Source organism: Coccinella septempunctata, chromosome 4, assembly GCF_907165205.1.
Source record: "Coccinella septempunctata chromosome 4, icCocSept1.1, whole genome shotgun sequence".
Lineage (NCBI taxonomy): Eukaryota > Metazoa > Arthropoda > Insecta > Coleoptera > Coccinellidae > Coccinella > Coccinella septempunctata.
The window spans coordinates 35,956,867-35,977,998 of NC_058192.1; the positions used below are offsets into that span (position 1 = coordinate 35,956,867).

The window sequence follows — 21,132 nt, forward strand, 5'->3', positions numbered from 1 at the left end:
TAGGATTTCCTTCAACAAAGTTATGCATTGATGATCATCTATTTCTTCTTTTATCATCAAGTCTTCAGATCAATTGGATAAATAACTGTTTGATTTTTCAATCGAAAATTACCTCCTTTATTTCCAATGATGTCGTCGGAAAAATGATGTAACTCTTATTTTATTCTAGCGATTAATGATTTCGAATATTTACTCGCGCGATTCACTACGCGCGTCTCGATACTCGCGTGTCGAGGTGTTAGATAGATATCTTTATTTCAAAGCATGTACAGCACAACTACACTTTAAGCTACACACACAACCAAATAGTGTCAACAGAAACTAACTAAAATACTTCCCACCCCTACTGAACATCTGAATACTCTAGTACAGAGTAGGTTTCTAATTTGATGAGCATTTCTTTTACTTCCTTTTCAATTAAAATAAATTGAAATTATTAATTCTCTTGATTAGGTAACCTATTATATACTATAATACACATGTATGAAGGATGTTTTTCTGTTATTGTCAACCTATGCTTGGGGTAATTGAAATCTTAAGTTCTCGTTTCATATTTGTGGTCTGACAGATGTATTGCAGAACTGGCCTTCTTTTTGAATAAATAAATTAGGCATTCATACAAATAGATACCAGAAACTGTCAAGAAACCATTTTTTTGAACACTCCCCTACATGAGTCGAGAACTCTTCATTTAGACAATAATCTTTAAATCCTTTTTTTTGACAAATAATTTTTGCACTGCTGAACTGGAACCCCAGCATATAATACCATATCTTAACACTGACTCAGAGTTTGCATAATATACTATTAGGTTGGAGAAAAAGAATTTTTTTTTGTACTTTCATCTTGTAGCTTTATTTAACATAGTTACAATCACTCGTTTTGGCTCAAGTATGCGCCCAATTTTTCAGTTACTCGTTGCCATTTAGAAGGTAATTTCATTATGCCCCGTTCCCAGAACGTCTTGTCCCTATTGCAAAAAAACTGCGTTAGCCAGTTTTCACACGCCTCTCTTGAGGACAACTTCAACACCACCTAAAGCATTTGACATCGACAGAAATAGATGGTAATCGGTTGGTCGCTTGGCCAGATCCGGACTATAAGGTGAATGCATAAAAACCTCCCAACCAATGTCCCGGAGCTTCTGGCGGGTCATCATAGACGTGTGCGGCCTGGCGTTGTCCTGGTGGAATGTGTCGTATTCCACCAGGACAATCCTATTGGACAATTCTGGTCTCTTTTATTGCTAGCAATAGAGAGAGATCCGAATTAAGGGTCTGAACATTAGGCAGTAGCTCATGGTAGAGGATACCTTTCCAATCCTTGTTTGGCCACCGGTTGGGCGGCTTCACCGTTCTTCGACTATTATTTTCGCCTGACATCATCCTATGTTACGATCTTAATCGAACTAACAAACTACCATCGCTCTGAGCATTACCAGAATTTTCATTTCGTCGACAAAGAGTATATGCTGACCATGGTTTCGGTCTTATTTGACCTCGTCAGAGCAACAATGATTTAATTATCTGCGGATGTTATGCATCTGAATTAATTTGTTTAATATTTACCTGCCTTACTGTTGAAGGCGTGATCCATTTCTTATTTTCCATGTCCGCGGCAGATCGGTTACTGCCATGATCCGAACCTTTCCGCGCTTTTCCCTTGCTTAATTATCGTAATATACGATATCTGCAATATGGGAATAAAGCATATGGATGCATACTGCTATCTTCGCTCTGAGAGTTAGGAAATTGAATTGGGTTGGTTCCCGTTTCTCTGTCAGATGTCGGTACGATGTATTTATACATCATACCCGCTACTGATATGGAATAAAAGGAGCCGGCAATTCATAGCATTTCGTTGACGAATGAGTTTTGTTGCTCTGACGAGGTCAAATAAGACCGAAACCATGGTCAGCATCTACTCTTTGTCGACGAAATGTAAATTCATGCTCATAGCGATGGTAGTTTGTTAGTTCGATTTAGATCGTAACATTCGTTGATTTCATTATCTGCGGATGTTATGCATCTGAATTAATTTGTTTATTATTTACCTGCCTTACTGTTAAGGCGTGATCCATTTCTTATTATCCTATGTGACCCATTTCTCATTCCTAGTCATCAGCCTCATCAAAAATGGCTCGAATACGTTGGGCAAAGAATCGCAGATGGAAACACGGTCCATCAAATTTTTTTTCATTCAACTCGTGCGGCATCCAAACATCAAGCTTCTTTTTGAATCCAGCCTTATGCAGATAGAATAAACTGTTTTGTGGTCAATTCTTAGCTCCTGAGCGATGTTACGACAACTCTTATGTCGGTCTACTTCGATCATTTCCATGATTTTATCGACATTCACTGCGTGGTGCATCAAAATTGCCGGGACATAAACCTCATTTACATTTTCAGCCGCCTGACTTGCATTTTCCCCTTTATCAAAGCAAAATTGTAAAACATACCGAATTTTTTTCTTTGTTCACTTCCATCTTTAACATTTTAATTGACAACTGAATCGTTCGGTCAAAACAATGACAAAACTTGTTTTGCTAGTACATGAATTCTTCTTTCCAACGAGTATAAGTTTGTCTCAATGCGACACATGCCTAACGAGATATAGGTCAATAAAACCATGTGTCAAAAAATATTGGATTTTTTCCCCAACCTAATATTTTCAGTCTTATAATTCAAAATAATTGACAATAAACGAATGCCATATCCCATTTTACAGAGCTTTCCTGATAAATTATCAATATGACAAGTCCACTTTGAGTTTTGATTTATGTGAACTCCCAAAAATTTTGTTGTCTCTTCAAGTTTAATATTTAATCCATCAATTTGAACATTTTCACATTCACTTTTAACAGATCTCTGAGTGCTGAATAAAATTACTTCAGTTTTTCCATCATTTATCATCAATTTGTTAGCAGTCATGATTTTAACTGTGTGAAAGCCAATTCCGCTCTATTTTTCAGATATTGAAACTATTCCCCAGAATGACATAAGTGTCTTCTGCAAAACATGTTATTGCATCCCTCACCAGTGTACACAGATCATTAATGAAAATAATGAATCAAACAGGGCCTAGCACACTTCCCTGTGGTATACCAAATTTCGATTCTGCAAACTCAGATTTATCTTTCCCGTTGTTATTTATGCAAACACTTTGTTGGCTACCTGAAAGATAGGAATCAATCTAGTCTTTTACACAACCTCTAAGACTTATTTTTTTCTAATTTCACTGAAAGAAACTGTCTAAAAACGTAATCTTATGCACTTCTTCTTCTTCCCAAAGTGCCTATCCGCTGTGGATGTTGGCTATTACATTGCAAATATAATTTTGTTCACTGCAATCTTATGCACTAGTTAAGTCCAAAAATATTCCTAGTCCTAGTTTATCTTCTTCAGGTATTTTAATCATTACTTCAATAAATTGATATATTTCAGACTGGGTTGACCTACCACGTTGTGAACTGTTAAAGAAATCACATCCATTAAATTTTTTTTTTTTAATTTGACAACAAACTTCTTGACCTATAACTATCCATCAAAGTCTCATCTCTCTCCTTATATAATAGTTTAATTAAAGCAAACTTTAATCTACAAGGAAATATTCTATATTTGAAGAAAGTATTCATAATGTACGATAAAACATGTTTAATTTAATCAGTGCATAATTTTATCACACTGATTGGCACACCATATACTCTACTGGAATAGATATTGTTATGGTTTGCGTTTCCCCAATATAATATTGTTTAGTTTAGTTCGTCCAATGAGTACTAGGAATTAGAAGAAATTTTAGTTAATTTATAAAAGAATATATAAGAAATTTTTTCATCATAGATGCTATGCTAGGAAATTTTGCATGGCATGGAAACATAAAAAAAAATAATAGAGAGTTGTCAGTAAGAATAGTTTTGAGAATAGTCACTCCTTGAATAGACTAATTGAAATAATTTGCTTTTTATAAGTTACGATTCTGTTGATGGAATTTAACAAAATAATATTTTAATTAAATTAGAATTCAACGGATCGCGGTTCGTAACAAAATGGCGCAACCAACGTGGGGAAATTTGAGTGATAGAAATACTCAAAATACTGAATCCAGAAACAAGAGTTCAGCTGGAGCACAAGAAAATAATAATTCTAATATACTGGATTTTATTTTGAAGATGAAAGAAGATATAGAACAAAAAATCGAAAAAACATCTCCATTCATTCATTGCTGTATCCCGTTGCCAGGAATGAATCTACAAAAAGACCAAACAAGGGAGAAAAACAAAAGGAAAAAGAAAAGAAAAAAGAAGAGAAAAAAAGAAAAAAGTGCGAACAGACTTATAATTTTTCAGGGCTAATTGCGACTGTGTGCTCTCCTGTGACTGTAGAGACCCAACCGTGACCTACAGATCCTACCACACTCCGGGCATGGATAGTCACCAACCAGATCTGGCCGCCGCTGTATCCTTCTCGAGTCTCCATTATAACTGTGTACCAAAGACCTCCACTGTGACCTGTCTAACGCTAGTTGTTCCCAGGTATGATTGGCATTAACTGATTTTAGGGATTGATATAGTGTATCCTTAAACCGCTTGTACTGGCCTCCTGGTTTCCGGGCTCCCTCAGTGAATTCGCCATATAGAGCTATTTTGGGGAGTCTTGTGTTTTGCATCCTCAGAATGTGGCCGCTCCATCTGAGTCGGGCCCTCGTTACTTGAGTCTCAATTGTTGTACAACTCGCGCGTTGCAAGACTTCTGCATTCGAAACTTTGTGGAACCATCTGATGTGCATTATCTGTCTTAGATGACGTTTTTGCGTTTGTTCAAGCTGTTTAATATGTCGCCTGTAGGGCGTCCAGCTTTCGCTTCCGTAAAGGAACGTTGGGAGGACCACTGCTTTGTAAACAGCTGTCTTGGTCTTCAGATTGAGGTCGTGATTTTGAAACACTCTATCCTTTAGCTTCCAGAATGCCCGTGATGCCGAATTGATACGGTTGTGTATTTCCGTGTCAAGGTTAGCCCTAGTATTTATGAAGCTTCCCAAGTATTTGAGCTGCTCGACCTGTTCTAGAGTTTCTCCAGGCTGATATCTGTTGGAAGGCTTTCTGGCAACTTACCAGGATTTTGGTTTTGTCGATATTGATTCTAAGGCCTAAAGCTTCGTATATATGTTTATAGGTGTCCAACATTATCTGTAGATCCTCCGAGCTGCTAGCGATAAGTGAACAGTCGTCTGCATATTGAAGTTCAGTGATAAACTTAGTACTGGTTTTTGCTCTAAAGGGCTTCAGGTTAAACAGGCCTCCATCAAATCTGAATCTTATCCCAACACCTCTTACAGGCATACTCATGTCAGCAATCATCGACACAGCTATGGCGAAAACATTGAACAGTAAAGGCGCTAATACGCAGCCTTGTTTTATTCCAGAGTTGGTTGAGAAATGGTCGGTTGTAGAACCATTATGCTGTATTCTAGCGGTGTTGTTGGTATGAAGGCTTTCACACACTGCTAAGAATTTTTCGTTTACTCCAAGACGTGCTATGATTTTCCATAGCGCTCTCCGATTCACCGAATCGAACGCCTTACTTAGATCGATGTAGGCTGTATAGATCCTTGATTGTTGTTCACGGGCCTTCTCTTGCAGCTGTCGCAGTGTGAAAATTAGGTCCACCGTACCTCGATTTGGTCGAAAGCCGCACTGGGATTCAGGCAGTAGCTTCTCGAAGAGTGGAACCAGACGATTAGCCATAATCTTCGAGAGAATTTTACCGGCCACACTAAGCAACGATATGCCCCTGTAGTCGTTGCAATTCGACGTATCGCCTTTGTTCTTATAGAGGTTGATAACTAAAGCGTCTCTAAAGTCTTGTGGCACATCTCCCTGTTCTCAGATCTTGCGGAATAGTGTTAGGAGACTATTGACAATGTATTCATCCAAGGCCTTGAATATCTCCGTTGGAATGCCGTCTAGACCAGGTGACTTATAATTTTTCATATTTTCAATCGCACTTATGATTTCCGACATTGAGATTTCGTCATCAAGCGATGTCATTGGACTATACGAGAGAGCATGTCTAAAATGGACAAATCCGAGTGGTTATTTTGATTCAAGACCTGTGAGTAATGCTCCTTGCATCTTTCGAGAATTTTTCTATCATCAGTTAGAATAGCTCCATTATATTATCTCTTATAGGAAAGTTAGCTTTTCTGCTTGGACCATAAACTATTTTAATAGCTTCGAAAAAACGCCTGTAATCATGGTTTTCGGCGTAAGCTTGTATTCCCCTAGCTTTTTCTTTCCACCAGCTGTCCTTGATTTTTCTTATTTCTTGACGGACCTCGCGTTTTATGTTATTAAAACATTTTTGGGCTGCAACATCGCCAGGCTTGTTAATTGCTGTTTTCATCGCTTTGTGTTTTGCCTCCAGAAGGGGTGCGATATGAGTTTCTTTCTCGGCGAACCAGTCTGGGGATTTTCGGGAGCGTCCTGTGCCCAGTATTTCTTTCGCTGAATTTGTAAGAGATGATTTGAAGCGAAGCCAATGAATCTCAATGTCGTCGTCATAATCCGGTGGTGTTAGGCTATCTTTGACGGCAGCTGTGAAGCTTTCCTTTGTAGAAGGGTTTTGTAGTTTGGAGATTTGAAGGCGCTCTCTTAGTAACTTTGGCCTGCGTTGGTATTTTGGGAGCATTGAGATATTCATTCTCGAGATTACCAGCCTATGATCAGTCCAGCACTCCAGATCTGCTCTGGGTTTAGTGACCAACACCTCTTTGAGATCTTTTCTTCTCACGATCACATAGTCGAGAGTATGCCAATGCCCTGAGCGCAGGTGGCGCCAGGTTCCCCTTGAATTGGGTCTCGTCATGAAGAAGGTGTTCGTTATACACAGATTGTGTTCTGCACAAAGAGCCAGCAGACGTTCTCCGTTCGAATTAATGTTATCTGTGCCGTGTTTCCCTATTATTCCCGGCCATAGTTCTGAGTCTTTACATCTGCCCACTCTGGTGTTGAAGTCTCCAAGGAGGATAATTCGTTCCCGTTTTGGGATTTTACTTAATGTAGCAACGAGTGTTTCGTAGAAAGTGTCCTTTGAGTTGTCAGAGGAGTTCAAAGTGGGTGCGTATACTGCAATGATGTTCACAAACCTGTTATTTGCTGCAGGAAAGCGTAGGGTCATTGAACGTTCTGAGATGCCAACTGGATTTTCGGTTAGTTTAGCGGCCAGGTCGTTTCTAATGGCAAAGCCTACACCATGTTGTCTGATTTGGCCTTCTGGCAAGCCCTTCCAGAAAAAAGTATAAGCATGTTCTACCAAGCTACCTTCGTCCGAGAAGCGTGTCTCGCTTAAGGCAACTATTGCAATGGATGTTCGTTGCAGTTCCTTTGATTAGGGCAGTACGCCTCTCTGGTCGGTCGGCCTTCAGATTGTCTAGCAAGGTTTTGACGTTCCATTCTGCAAAAGCTATGTGCTTTTCATTGGTTTTTGTACGATGATTCACTCGCTCAGGCACCCTCCCCCGGAGATCCGAATGGGGGGGGGTATTTTACCTCCGGATACAAATTTTGTCCTGTTCGACTGATCCATCTTTTTGTAGGAGCTGCGTTAGAAGCTGTTTTAAAGCTGCACTGGTAACGCTGTCAGTGCAACTTTGGTTGCGGTTGCGACTAGATTATCTTGTGGCACAGGTATCCTGAGACGACAAGGTCTGAGACGTAACTTAAGCAACGCAGAGAGCCATTTCCTGCTCAAGCCAATATTTAGGCTAGGTAATGAAAAACATCTATGGATTCTATGGAAATCAAAGAGTTTGGAAAAGAAAATGGAAGAAAATTCGGGAGCAATAAAAGTAACAGCAGAAACATTGGAAGATATAGAAAAAGGATTTGAAAATAGAATGGAAGGTTTCATAAAGATAAATGCAATTTTCAATGTACGAGTCAATAGAACAGAAGAGAAAATAGACAGGAAAATTGGTATGATGATGAGACAATGTCAGGAAGAATTGGAAACAACGGAAAATAACATTCGACAGGAGGTGAGAGAGAAATTGGATGCGGATATAAAAAAAATTAAAGAGAACGTAGACAAACAAAATGAAATCTTACAAAGAGTATTGAACAAAGAAAATTTTAGTACACCAGAAATCATTAATTCAGATAATTCCAAATGGAAAAATAAAAAGGCAACATCCTGTTCCATTTATTAGATATTTGGAAAATAAGGAGGGATCTTTCTCAACATTTAGAACGTTTAAAGAATATGTAAGAAATTTATTATAATATCTGAAGAGGCAGTAATATGGTTCAATGATGAAGAAGGAACATACATAAGAAATTGGAATCACACAAGGAACAGAAAATGGGAGAATATCATCCAGAAAGTTTGTGTGAAATTGAAACAGAATGGAGAGAAAAACATAAAGAGGATGAAAAGAAAAAAATGGAGAAAATATATAAGATTCAAAAAAGAAGACATAGGGGAATAGTTAATGATTTCTTTTTTAATCGCAGTTCAGTTAACTTTTATCAAGGTTTGGAATTCATTCATTCAGTAAAAATTAATTCAGTTTGAAAAATTTAAAATGTTTATTCCCAAAATTTTCAATTTGATAAAAAACTAGCTTCCATGACTAACTGTAGAATTTTTCTTTTGGAATGTAAAGAAAAGAACCTTTTACCAAATCATATCAAGCGTAACCTCAAAAGTATGCTACGTCTTTTTGAATTGGAAGGAATAGTCACTATAAAAGAAAAGTCGAGAAACTGAACCAAAATCTTTCAATTTCAATTCTGCGACTTGAAATCAGCAAAACCAACAGGCAAATAAACATAATGAAGAAAACTAACGAACTAATGGGAAATGTAAAAAACAAGCTCTCTTCAGAAGTAATAAATGAATACCGGAGAAGACAAAATACAAAATACAACAATATTTTCAATGACATAAAACTGAGGAGCATAAATAAACTTAAAAATCTTGAAAAACAGAACAAGGAAAGAGGTTTTTAGGATTCAAGAAAATGGCTCAAAAATATGACAAGCACATCACTACTAGAGGATATTAAAATTACATATGTTAGCATTGGGTTCCAAATTCAGTGTCCCAGTCTTCACTACTACTTACTTACCAATGTACCAACTCATCACAGATGTCGAAGACTTGATACAAAAAACTCCAACAGAAAAAAGAGACATACTTAGAGCAAAAATAACCAGCATTATCACAAATTCTGCTCATAAAAACCAACACAAAAATTATACAACAGGAAAATTATTTATTACTACAAAGAATCTAACTCTGAAATGATTGTACTCAATAGTGATAAAGGCTCAGTCACAGTTGTTATGGAAAGACAGACTACATGCAGAAGATGTCAGCTATTATTAACACAGCAAATTTCACAGAGCTTCACAGCTCCTACATCAAGCATACATACAAAGAGTAACACATTCATTTCCTCATTAAAAACCCATAAAGTGATCACATGAAAATAAGCCAAATCCATGAAAGTTTACAATTCTGTTGTTCCGAAAATATACGGAAATCCCAAGATTCATAAAGAAGGTACTCCACTCAGACCAATAGTTTCGTGCATTCAATCACCAACCCTTAACCTATCTGAATTTATGGCAGAAACACATAACAATGCCTATGACAGAGACAACCAGTATATAATAATAAAAAATAAATAAAGGGCCTTTATTTTGCCTATAGCTATTCTACATAACCTCTTACAATAATTTTATCGAGAACAAATACGAAAAAATTTTGATATAACATAACAAAACAAGATGAAAAAAATATTTTCTACAAAATAATCCTAACTATTCTGAGAAAGTAGCAAGTGCCTTCTCAAATGTTTCCTAACACTATTCACAGAGTAACTATCGAATAGGTACTTAAAGCTATTATAACAGGGTGGTCCAGATCGTAACCCAGAAATTTTATCCACGTATTCTACATCAAAAATAAGCCCTAGTTTGTCATATAAACATATGTCGAGAAATGTTTCCTCTCCGAGAAACGGTGTGTTAAAATGATAGAACAATAATGTTTTTATTAATAACCTTTACACTGCTTGAAATATTTTTATGAAATTTGAGACATAGGTTTTGAGCGTCAAGGAGCACTTTTTGCATAATATCATTTCTTTTCTCTTCTACTAGTGGCGTCCGTACTGCACCGAGACTGAATATTTTCAGATAAAAAAATGATACGCCGCTGGTTTTTCCGACAATAAAAATTACTATTCAAATCCTTATTTAATTTGGAGCAAATTCGGTCTTTTGAGTTTTTGCTGTACGAGGCACCGTTTCCGGTTAAAAAAATAAAAGACATTCTCATGCATGAAGAAATCGCCAAAATTTGATATGGTAGGTACATAATAATAATAAGACTATTTTTGTGAACGAAACGTGTAACTAAAAAAAATAAGCATCAACAACCATACTCAAAACGAACTTGAAGAAGATGTTCGAAGTATGAACCATTTTGCTGAACACATAATTCACATCGACGTTTAACAGATCCGACAGCAGCAGCTAAATTTCGATTTCTTAATTCGTAGCAAGCATTTTGAATACGGCCAATAAGTTCTTCCCTTGGGTTCACGGGAGTCACATATACGATTTCTTTCAAAAACCCCCATACGAAGAAGTCCAAAGGGGTAATATCGGGGCTTCGTGGAGGCCAACTGACTAGTCCATTACATCCGATCCATCTTTCTGGAAAATTATTATCCAAGCAGTTCCTCACATTTCTATGAAAGTGGTCTGGACAACCGTCAAGTTGAAACCAAGCCGTTAATCTTGATTCTACTGGAATATTTTCCCACATATTTGCATGCTCTGCCATTAGAAATTGTAAAAAATTCTCACCATTAACTCGTTCTGGTAAGAAATAGGGTCCAAATAGGTGATTATTATAAACTCCAAGCCAAACATTAACACTAAATTCTACTTGGGAATTTCTTGGTCGAATGGGATGTGGATTTTCGTGGGCCCATACATGCTGGTTATGAAAGTTTACCACGCCCCGACGAGTAAAACACGATTCATCAGTCCATAATATGATATTTAAAAAGTCTCTTTTCTGCTCAATTGAACGAAGAATCCATTGGCAAAAAAATAACCTTCGCTGTTCATCACCTTCTCGTAAACCTTGGACGGGTGGCAAATGGAAAACATGTCGACGGTCCTTTTTCAAAACTCGAAGAATTTTTGACTTAGAAAATCGAAGTGTGCGAGCTGCTATTCCACTGCTTGTTGTTGGATTCCTATAAAATTCACGAAGAATCCTGTTATTGTTCCTTTCTTGTCCAATATTCACCCTATTCTGCCGTTCATCAGGTCTAGTACCATTAGTCCATTAGTTCTAAATCGTTGGTGAATGTTGACAAACACTGAGGAATGCATGCGTCTTCTCGGAAATCTTCTTCGGGACTCCCTAGCTGCTTCCGCCGAGTTTCCATTTGCCACTCCATAACAGAAATGGATATCGGCTTGTTCCTGACTCGTAAAATAAGGCATTTAAAGAGTTAAAGAGAAAGTGACATCACTGTGATAAATTACTGTCAAACTTCAAATAGATGTTCGAAGCTGACAACAGTTTTTTTCTCTATGGCACACTTTGCTTTCCACAATATAAATGCAAAACTCAATTTTGTTTGAATTTTTCAATAAAGTAATAATTTCTATTGGTCAAGCACAGTTGCACTGTTTTTTCTTATTTCGCACAAGAAAAAACGAACGCTTCAGCTTCACTCAAATCAAAATCAACAATTCTACAAAAGCCTATTTTTATTGATTATTTGAGTTTGAATTGAGATGCTTTGATCTATTTCAAAAATTCAAATTTCACCACTTTAATTCAACATATTTGCATAATAACTATTCATAAGATTCAGTCTAGTTCTTCTAGTTTTATTATTTCACAATAATTCTTGATCCCCTATAGGGGGCACAGCAACATTTTGATATGAATTCATTGCTTCTTCTTCTCCTCATGAAGTAGGTTGTCCTTCATTTTCATTACAAGATATGTTATGTAAAAAAACTGTGCACTTAATCATCATCATTGCATCTATACTTTTAAAATTCTCATTGAAGGAGCTGAGATTCTTCGCTTCCAACTGCCTTCCTTTCCACTGTGTTTCTGAATCTACAGAAGAAATCCAGGTCGACATATTACTCAAAATAATTCCTCCTAGCTCCAAATCTTCTGGGCCTCACTGTTTCCTCATCACTACTATGAGTATTCATCATAATCGTCCACGATAATCGTAAATAATAACTAATAAACACCCAATAAATGTGAAACGCTTCCTAACCAGTATTCCCGAAGAAATGCTGACTTGTCTCTGACAGAACTCAAAATATGTTATCTATGCAGAAAAGCATACGCAAAGAAACTTCTATGTCCAGGCAACTCATAGTTAACTCATGAAATTTTCGGGGTTAAGTCAACCACAAGTTTACTTTAGGTCAAACAATAAACCACACTTTGTGAAACAGAATTTTTGATTTAACCACTGGTCACTACATAACTTTGGGTTAACCATATATTGTGAAACTGGGCCTAAGGAAATTACAGTTTTTTATGGTTATGCTTGTTTTGATTCAAGTAATTGGAAACCAAAACTCATTTAAGTTTTTTAATCAAATTATTCTACCCTGAAAATAGGAGTTGGGTGTGTGTTGAATTTATATAATCTTAGAAAATTGCTACAAAACCGTAGTAAGCTTTTTATTGCTATATCAGATTTTGGCGATTTCTTCATGTATGAGAATGTGTTTTATTTTTTTAACCGGAAACGGTGCCCCGTAGAGCAAAAAGTCAAAAGACCGAATTTGCCCCAAATTGAATAAGGATTTAAATAGTTATTTTTATTGTCGGAAAACCAGTGGCGTATCATTTTTTATCTGAAAATAGTCTCGCAGCACTACGGACGCCACTGGTGGAATAGAAAAGAAATGATATGCAAAAAGTGCTCCTTGACGCTCAGAACCTATGTCTCAAATTTCATAAAAATATTTCGAGCAGTGTGAAAGTTATTGATAAAAAACTTTTTTTTTGCTATAATTTCAACACCCCGTATCTCGGAGAGGAAACATTTCTCGACATATGTTTATATGACAAACTAGGGCTTATTTTTGATGTAGAATACGTGGTTAAAATTTCTTGGTCACGATCTGGACCATCCTGTATACAGGGTGTGGCGTAATGAATGGATAATATTGAGCCTGCGGGTAGAGGACTCTATGGCGGTTCAGAAAAATATATTTTACGTTTAGTAAAAGTGCCTTGGTTTTCGAGATATTGGAGATTTTCGAAAATTCAAGAGAATTACACTCTTCGCCACTCGTTTTGCAGGCAAGTCTCCAAATGAAGTAATTTTTTCAAACTGTTTTTTGGATAGTATTCCTGAATAGATGATCTATCGAATGTAATTCATTATTTTTGAGGCGCATGAATAGTTCTTCATGAAAAGAAGATCTAACTCAACTTTTCCGTTTTGCAATTTTTTTTTTTCATAAGTTCAAACTAGCGCGGTGTAAAAAATAATATGGTTACCTGAGAGCCAATGCAAGAAAAAACATGCCAGTTTCATTGAGATTCCGAAATGGTATAACTCTCTGTATTCTCACAATTTAATACAAAATAAATTCCTATTGCAATCAGTTGAGGCCTAGTTTAATGTAAACAGTGTTTTTTAAATTTTTATCAGCAAAAATGAGAAATGCAAGCAGAATGAAGCAATCGTCTATAAGAAGGTATGGAGCATTTACTGAAGCTCATGGTGGCCTCTTAGAAAATCTTTTGAAATATTCAATTCAATGAAAAGATCCTCATTTTAAAATTGTTGATATCCATGCAATACAGCTATGAATTATTAGAAAGTGTAGACTATAGAGCATGTATCAGAACTCATGGTGAGCAAATTAAGCATCATTTGTGATTTGTGAAACTTTATTCAATGAAAAGATATTTTAAAATTGTTATTTTTTCTCGTTTTCTCTTATCATTGAAGCCCAACGTTGTGAAATAAATATTTTCAAGTTAATTTCAAATTATGCATTAAATTTCAGCATTTTTGTAACAAGGGTCTTGACTCAATGTAATAAAAATTACCAAATTTTCAGCTTTTTTTCTTAATTACAAAATTGCTGGAATTCACTTCGTTACTTGAAATTCGTTTAACAACTATTAACTTTATAACTATAGGGCTTAATAATGAAAGAATACGAGGGAAAAAAACCAATTTTAAAATATTGAATCGAGTTTTACAAAAAGTGTTCAAAGTGTGTATCAGGAGCTGTAATAGATGCTCTACAACTTCTTATGAATAATTGCTTTATTCTGCTTGCAAGTCTCATTTCAGTTGCTAAAAATTTAAGAAAAAGGCTTACGTCAAACTCTGCCTTGACTCATTGTAATAGAAATTTATTTTGTATTAAATGCTGATAATAGAGTGAGTTATACCATTTCAGAATCTCAGTAAAACAGGCATGTTTTCCCTTGCTTTGGCACTCAGGTAACCATATTATTTTTCACACCACGCTGGGTTGAACTTAGGAAAAAAAATAAGCAAGACGGAAAATTTGAGTTGATTCTTTTATTTATGAAAAACTATTTATACGCCTCAAAAATAATAATTAACATTCGATAGCGCATCTATCCAGGAATACTATCCAGGAATACTATCCAAAAAACAGTTTGAAAAAATTCCTTCATTTGGAGTCTTGCCTGCAAAAATAGTGGCGAAGGGTGTGATTTTCTTGAATTTTAGAAAATCTCAAATATCTCGAAAACCAAGGCACTTTTACTGAACGTAAAATATATTTTTCTGAACCGCCATAGAGTCCCCTACCTGCAGGCTCAATATTATCCATTCATTACGCCACACCCTGTATACTGACAGCACAAAACGTGAAGCATATGAATAGGCAGCATAAGCCTATTCCTATGTCTAACAGACACATCATGTACATCTCCTCGAAAGATAGGCTTATCACGCAAATATGGAGGTTTTTTTGAAACAGCAAGCTGCAATCTGTACAAGCCATCGAGTCTTAACCACTGGAGTTCCTTTATTTTACTAGAAATCCTGAAAAACTTGCACAAACCGAATATGAATCTACAACATGCATTTTGGACTTTATGGAGTCGGTACTTAGTTGTGGAGCCCAAGCAAGGATAGAACAGTATCAAATCATAATTCAATATAGATAGCACAAGGGACTCGCAGAGGTATTTACGCGAATAAAAACCCAGACTACGCCGATTCCTATACAGATGTCTCAGTGCAGGGTACGACTTTTTTACGAGCAGCGCAACATGCTCAGCAAATCTCAGTCTGCAGTCGAAAATGATGCCAAGATTCCTGCAGCTGTTAGCAAACGGAATTCGCTCATCACCAACTTAAGGATAATCTGCTCCGAACTAATTCGAGCTCCACTAGAAAAAAGCAAGGAGATACACTTCGGGATACTCAACTTGAGATTATTGGCACTGGAGTACTCTACTAATCCTGACAAATCTTTTTTTTTTGTGCCCAAGAGGTAGGGGGAAAGCCTATGGCCTTCTCCGCAGCGGGCTGTGCAGTACTGCGGATTCGTGTGGGACTTTCACCCACTAAAACCCCCTCCTCTACACTTAAGTCGGAACCCCAAGGACACCGATTCCAACTAAAGTGCTTTGTTGATTTGGGCTAGCCGGTTCACCAAGGCGATTGGTATTTCATGGCATAACCCTTTCGGAGTAGCTCAATCCTTACCCTACTTGGATGTTGGCGATGTAGGGAGGAGCTCGCGCCCCGAATCCCGGTCTTACAGTCCGTAGGTCCTCGTGAGAGGTCCATCGACTGGCTCGACCTCCGTTCCGTGTTTTCCCCCTAGCCTTGATTACGGAACACCAGCATGTAGGGGTAGATCTTCGGGAGGTCTTGACTAGGCTCACTTTCGGTGGTCAGCAGAACTCATCCTAGGTGAGCCGTAATAGCCCTGGTCCCTCGGGAGATTACTCAGTGAGGTTGCGGTGTCTGCCAGACATTAACATTAATCATTGGGTCTCCTCTGAATCCGGGATTCTTGAGGGCTGAGTAAGTCATAGTCACTCTGACGTAACTACAATCTGTGCCCCTTGGACCTATGCCAAGCCCATGGTTCCGAGGGGGGAAAGTGAGGCGTACTCCTTGCGTCCGCGCTCGGATTCCCGGCGGGGGGTAGGCAAGTTGTAGTTACTCATAGTCGAAGCCCTAACATTACTCCCTGGGTCAACCCCGAGTCTTTAGACTCAAGGGGCCAGGTAAGTCATAGTTGCTTCTTGCAGGTGGTACTAACATTACTTCTTGGGTCTACCCCTTGTCCGCGGACTGGGGGGGCCAAGATAGCCATAGTTTACCACGCCACTTGCTCCTGCTAATCTCCCAAAGCCTTTACATGCTAGCTCTGTCTCCAGCGTCTTCCAGGCATCAGCCCAGGTTAAGCACTAAGATCTCTCAATCTTAGCGTACCCTTAGACACGAGCCCTTGGATTGGAAGTAATTTGGGTTCGGGATATTGTGGTGTGAAGTACTAACGTTACTCCTTGGGTCTGCCCAGAGTCTGCGGGCGACTCTGGGGGCCAAGTGAGTCATAGTTACTGCTCACCCGACTTGGTTCGAAGTACTAACATTGCTCTTTGGGTCTACCTCGAGCCCGTGGATTCGAGGGGCCAATAGAGTCATAGTTACTTCTGTCATGTGGTACTAACGTTACTACTTGGGTCTACCCCTTATCTGTGGATTAGGGGGGCCAAGGCAGCCATAGTTAACCACGCCGCTTCCTTATGCGAACCGTCCGAAGCCGGAAACAATTCAGGTTCGGGGTTTGTAGTGTGGAGCACTAACATTACTCCTTGGGTCTTACCGGAGTCCACAGACTTCAGGGGCCAAGTAAACCATAGTTACTCCTCACCCAATTTCGACTTGGTGGGAAGCCCTAACATTACACTTTGGGTCTAACCCAAATCCATAGATTCGAGGGGCCAGCAGAGTCATAGTTGCTTCCCGTTGGTCATTCCTGTTCTTCTCTCTGGCATGAGGTCCTCTTCTTTGTTTCCCCCACTGTCATTTTCGTTCGTTGTTTCCTGTAACGTATAAACTTTTGTAGTGGGGAACGCATAAGGAAATACAACAGTGAAGTACTAACATTACTCTTTGGGTCTGCCCCGAGTCCATGAATTCAAGAGCTCTGGGAGCCAAATAGTCATAGTTACTTCCTGTTATTGTTGGTCATTCTTGGTTTTCATTGCTCCCCTCAAAACGAGTCTTGAGACCATCGCACGGGAATCCTGACAAATCTGCATTGATCTTCGTCACCGCTACATCAACATGAGAGGGATGGAAAGAAAGTCGAATGTGCATAAAATTAGCATCACATACATAACTACCCTATACATATCGGCTATATAAATTAAAAATAGAATAGGTCCCAGGATTGAACCCTGCGGAATACCGGAGATTACTGGGGAAATATCAGAAAACATATCATCTACACGAAATCTTATAGGGTCAACATCGTGGATTGTCCCCCATCCAACGCCCTGAATATGTTATCCGCCACATTCAATAACAGTGTTGTAGTACTGAAACCCCTTCTGAAGCCTGATTGACTGGATGTTAGGATCTTCGACATGCAAGGCAGAATATTTATCGGTCTGAAATCGCTGATCTGTTTCGGATTTTTCAATTTGGGTAGAGGCCTGATAATAGAACATTTTCAAGCTGTAGGAAAGTAACAAGCTTCGATACAAACATTAAAAATATGTGTGAGATAAGGCAATATAATATCAATCGATAGCTGCAACATCTTCGCCGAAATATTATCATATCCAACAGCATTCGACCCGAGACCAAGAACAACCATTCTAATCTCCTCCTGAGAAGTGAGTTTGAATTCGAAATGACCATGAGAATTAAAGGTGTTGGAACTGTAATAATTCGCCGTTTCGGGACAAGCGTTTGGTTGACTGAAAACAGAAGCAAAATATTTGAACTCAGTGTATTACATTATCAAACTGACAGGAATTTTCCAGAAGAATGGATACACAAAGCAAATGCTTAACGAACTTATATTTGAATCAACACCAATAAATCATGAAAACATCACACCAAGACAATGATGACCAAACCAAATACGGAAGTATAATAAATATTAAGGATCAAACATTGCCTACGTAACGAAAACGTGAAAATAGCAAGTTACAATTCAAGAACACTTTTTACTCTGTTCTCCAAGTTGAAAGACCATACACCAAAATTTTTACATAATATTGAAAATTTGGTATAATCTCAGATTCTGTAAGTTTATGATTGTGCTGTTTTTCTTCAAGCATTTTATCTCTGTTCATAAGGAAAAGAACAAAAAGTTTTCGAAAGCATGGCATGAAATAAAGATTTGAATCAAAACACCAAATTGTCAGTCGAATTTCCCTGAATCAAATATATATATTTGGAGTAAGATCACAGTCGTACTAATTTGTATTGAGAAAGAGATAAACATAAAAATCTTTCAGACGATTTCCCCTAGTTTCTCATTATATATATATATATATATATATATATATATATATAAATTTATTATAATATATATATATATATATAATAAAGAATGATCACGCCTAAACAGGAAGGCAATGAATAAAATAATGAGCCACGAACCGAGCGCGTCTCAGACTTCTCATCATACGTCCGACGTTCGCAAAGGCGAACCGGCGTACTGAATTAGGAAAATATGGGACATATGCTATTGTCTTCGTCTTGGTTTCTATCTGGGGGGGATTGAATCGGATACCGTTTCATGTTGGATGGCGCTGTGGGTAAATAATACCCACTAGAACATGACAACATTGAATAAAGTTCCATCAATTCCAAACGTTCTCCACCGTGGAAAAATGCTATGTTGCTCAAATGAGGCCGAAACCATGGTCAGCATCTGCTTTTCTTCGGTGGAGCGTACTCCATTTGGGGGCCTTGACGATGACAAATTGGCTAGCTCAATTCAGATCGTAACACTTGTCGATATTCATATCGTCGGGTGGTATGCATCTGAATTTATCCTCATTAATTTATTCATTGCCTCCCTGTTTAGGCGTGATCACTTTCTTCATTATATATATATATATATATATATATATATATATATATATATATTTATCCAGCATACTATGTCGCGTCCATACATTGTCTTTGGGCCATACACTATTGCGTCCTGAATAATACTGCGTCCGTATACCGGACGCAGCATTGTTTTTCAAAGTTTTCTCTGGTATTTCGAGGGATTCAACGACAGGGGTGGTCGCAAATCGTGAAGGACGTCGAGAGCTATCTTTGGAACAACTATAGATTTCATTCATCTTTTGATAAAAGAGTTATTCTATGTTGAAAAACATATCTCCAGACGCAGTAAAGTGCTTCTCATGAAACCTAAAGTATATTTTTAGTTCACGCAAATTCCGCTTCGGGGGCGCTTCAAATTATGAAAACTGATATACAGTCAATATACATCTTTCACACGACGCATAATGTTGCGTCCTAAATCTGGCAACTGTGTATACAAGTAAACCAAGTTGTATTTGCACAACTGAAATGATTTAGCTTCCTAGGCTCCAAGGTCATCCCGAAAGTCTATTAGGTGAAGAATTGGATTCTGTCTCTAGAGCAATAGCAGGTCCGATTGAAGTGCCCTTATGGTGTTCTTTTAACTGATATTGTGATTATTATTTTTTCGAATGAAAAAAAAATATAACTCACGTGAATTTTATTCCACTTCAATTAGAAATCAAACGATAACACTTTCCAGAGAATTATCGGATTTATAAATTGACATGAAAGGTATCGCTTTATCCGCTTATGCTTATGTCATCTCATTTCACTTGTGAATTAAAAATTTTTTATTCCACTGGATGAATAAACGTCAACTTCCCTTGTATCTAGAGGCAAGTCTATTTGCCTCTTCATTTCCTTTAGTTCCCGAGGGACCAGGAACCTAGCTATAGAGTCATACGGTCATACAGAGCAGTTTTTGTTGATCGGTCGTCCTGTAGGCCATCTGGCATTTGTGAATTAGTGTATTCCCCAGATTCTATGTTCTTATGTTGTTATCTACTACTTTCTTCATCGTCTTCAATAGAAACGATGTTGAATTAATTGTTCTTGAAGATTGTGGGTCCCCATTTTGGTGTGAAGGGAACTTTTGTCCTTCTCCATTTTCTGTGTATATGACTCATTTTAAGCAGCTTCTGGTTATCTTCAGAAGATGAAGACGAATCTCTTCTAGGATTTTTCTTTACACTTCTGGTGATCTATATAGATTGAAGGTGTTCATTGCCCACTCCAAACATCGTCTTTTAAATATCCCAATATCCTTACGAGGATTCCTGGTCTATATTGCTGTATCGATTCTAGTTATGGGTTTACTACCTGTGAAGGTTGTTTTGGGAAAACTGAAAGATCGTTCCTGTTCTCCTTCGTTCATTGCCCACTCCAAACATCGTCTTTTAAATATCCCAATATCCTTACGAGGATTCTTGGTCTATATTGCTGTATCGATTCTAGTTATGGGTTTACTACCTGTGAAGGTTGTTTTGGGAAAACTGAAAGATCGTTCCTGTTCTCCTTCGGTGAATTATCCGTCTGGCTCATTGAGCGATATTGTGGGGTTGATTACTTCTTTTGCCATGTCCTTTTGTATTCTGAGTGCTGTTGGATTAGAAGTGACATTACCACAAAAATTAAAAAGTTCTACAAATTATGTAAACTCTTGTATATATGTAGTATCCTTGTAATATTTTAATTAATAAGGACTGTCTGTCAAAGTGTATATCACAGAGATGCGAGATCTGATTGAATTTAGAACAAATCATATACAGATGACTGAAACAATATATTTGTTCTGGGCGTAGTAAGGTTGAACAAGCGTACGGGTCTAGAACTTGGGCGTCCTATATGAAATCCTACTCTAGCGAGTAGATGTGCCATTCGAGGGTCCATGAAGGAACCTCAAATAAACAACGCCCTCTTGACATCAAGCTTAACTGCACCGAATTTATTCAACAAAACAGCATGATCTTACTCGAAAAAACTTCTCTG

The 21,132-nt window shown here is 37.8% G+C and overlaps 1 protein-coding gene across 3 annotated transcripts in view; it reads left to right on the forward strand.

The window, feature by feature from the left end:
- LOC123312449 (PHD finger protein 20) overlaps nt 1–21,132 on the forward strand; it is a 134,891-nt gene that overhangs the window by 66,079 nt on the left and 47,680 nt on the right. The gene's annotated exons all lie outside the window — the stretch shown is intronic.